Genomic DNA, 2,433 nt, shown 5'->3' with positions numbered 1-2,433 from the left:
GAACACAAGTTGTTGTGGGCGTCGATTTTGTCAATTTGCTTGCCGTTACTAGTCTTATCTTGATTCGGCGGCATCGTGGGATGAAGCGGCCTGGACCGACCTTACACGTACTCTTACGTGAGACTGGTTCCACCGACTGACATGCACTAGTTGCATAAGGTGGTTAGCGGGTGTCTGTCTCTCCCACTTTAGTCAGATCGGATTCGATGAAAAGGGTCCTTACGAAGGGTAAATAGAAATTGGCATATCACGTTGTGGTTTTCGCGTAGGTAAGAAACGTTCTTGCTATAAACCTATCGCAGCCACGTAAAAACTTGCAACAACAATTAGAGGACGTCTAACTTGTTTTTGCAGCATATGCCTTGTGATGTGATATGGCCAAAAGGATGTGATGAATGATATATGTGATGTATGAGATTGATCATGTTCTTGTAATAGGAATCATGACTTGCATGTCGATGAGTGTGACAACCGGTAGGAGCCATAAGAGTTGTCTTTATTTATTTATGACCTGCGTGTCAACATAAACATCATGTAATTACTTTACTTTATTGCTAAAGTGTTAGCCATAGTAGTAGAAGTAATAGATGACGAGACAACTTCAAGAAGACACGATGATGGAGATCATGATGATGGAGATCATGGTGTCATGCCGGTGACAATGATAATCATGGAGCCCCGAAGATGGAGATCGAGAGGAGCAAAATGATATTGGCCATATCATGTCACTATTTGATTGCATGTGATGTTTATCATGTTTTACATCTTATTTGCTTAGAACGACAGTAGCTTAAATAAGATGATCCCTCACTAAAATTTCAAGAAAGGTGTTCCCCCTAACTGTGCACCGTTGCGAAGGTTCGTTGTTTCGAAGCACCATGTGATGATCGGGTGTGATAGATTCTAACGTTCGAATACAACGGGTGTAAGCCAGATTTACACAGCAAAAACACTTAGGTTGACTTGACGAGCCTAGCATGTACAGACATGGCCTCGGAACACGGAAGACCGAAAGGTCGAGCATGAGTTGTATAGAAGATACAATCAACATGAAGATGTTCACCGATGTTGACTAGTCCATCTCACGTGATGATTGGACACGGCCTAGTTGACTTGGATCATGTTTCACTTAGATGACTAGAGGGATGTCTATCTGAGTGGGAGTTCATTAGATGAACTCAATTATCATGAACATAGTCTAAATTGTCTTTGCAAATATGTTTTAGATAAATAGCTCATGTTGTAGCTCCCTGTTTAAATACGTTCCTAGAGAAAGATTAAGTTGGAAGATATTGTAAGCAATGATGCGGACTGGGTCCGTAGTCCGAGGAGTGTCCTCACTGCTACACAGAAGGCTTGCGTCTTTGATGCACCACTCGATGTGCAAACCCCTACAATGTCGTATGTGGATGTTGTGAACACCTGACAGACACGTCCTGATGACTACTTGATAGTTTAGTGCACCATACTTTACGGCTTAGAATCGGGATTCCAATGACGTTTTAAACGCCATAGAACATATGAGATGTTCCAAGAGCTGAAATTGGGATTTCAGGCTCATGCCCGTGTTGAGAGGTGTGAGACCTCTGAAAAGTTCTTTAGCCAACAAGATGGAGGAGAATAGCTCAGCTAGTGAGCATGTGCTCAGAATGTCTGGGTGCTACAATCACTTAAATCAAGTGGGAGTTAAACTTCCAGATAAGATAGTGATTGATAGAGTTCTCTAGCCACTATCACTAAGCTACTAGATCTTCGTGATGAACTATGACATGCAAGGGATGGAGTTGATCCCGGAGCTGTTCGCGGTGCTTAAGACCGTAAAGGGTAGAAATCAAGAAGGAGCATCAAGTGTTGATGGTTTAACAAGACCACTGGTTTCAAGAAGGGCAAGGGCTAGAAGGGAAACTTCATGGATGGCAAACCAGTTGCCGCTCCAGTGAAGGAACCCAAGGTTGAACCCAAACCCGAGACTAAGTGCTTCTATTGTAAGGGGAACGGTCACTGGTAGTGGAATTACCCCAAATGCATGGTAGATAAGAAGGCTGGCAACTTCAACAAAGTATATACGTGTTATTAATGTGTACCTCGCTAGTACTCCTGGTAGCACCTGGGTATTGGATACCGGTTCAGTTGCTATTACTGGTGACTTGAAGCAAAAGCTATGGACTAAATGGAGACTGGCTAAGGGCGAGGTGACGATGTGTGTTGGAAGTGTTTCCAAAGTTGATGAGATCACCATCGCACGCTCCATCTACCTTCGGGATTAGTATTGAACCTAGATACATGTTATCAGGTGTCTACGTTGAGCATGAATATGATTAGATCATGTTCATTGCAATACGGTCATTCATTTAAGTTAGAGAATAATGGTTATTCTGTTTTACATGAATGATACCTTCCATGGTCATGCACCCTATGTGAATGGTTCATTGA

The sequence above is a fragment of the Triticum aestivum genome, chromosome 3A, assembly GCF_018294505.1.
Source record: "Triticum aestivum cultivar Chinese Spring chromosome 3A, IWGSC CS RefSeq v2.1, whole genome shotgun sequence".
In the NCBI taxonomy this organism is placed as follows: domain Eukaryota; kingdom Viridiplantae; phylum Streptophyta; class Magnoliopsida; order Poales; family Poaceae; genus Triticum; species Triticum aestivum.
The sequence above is the reverse complement of the archived record's forward strand: the minus strand, read 5'-3'. Positions refer to the sequence as shown.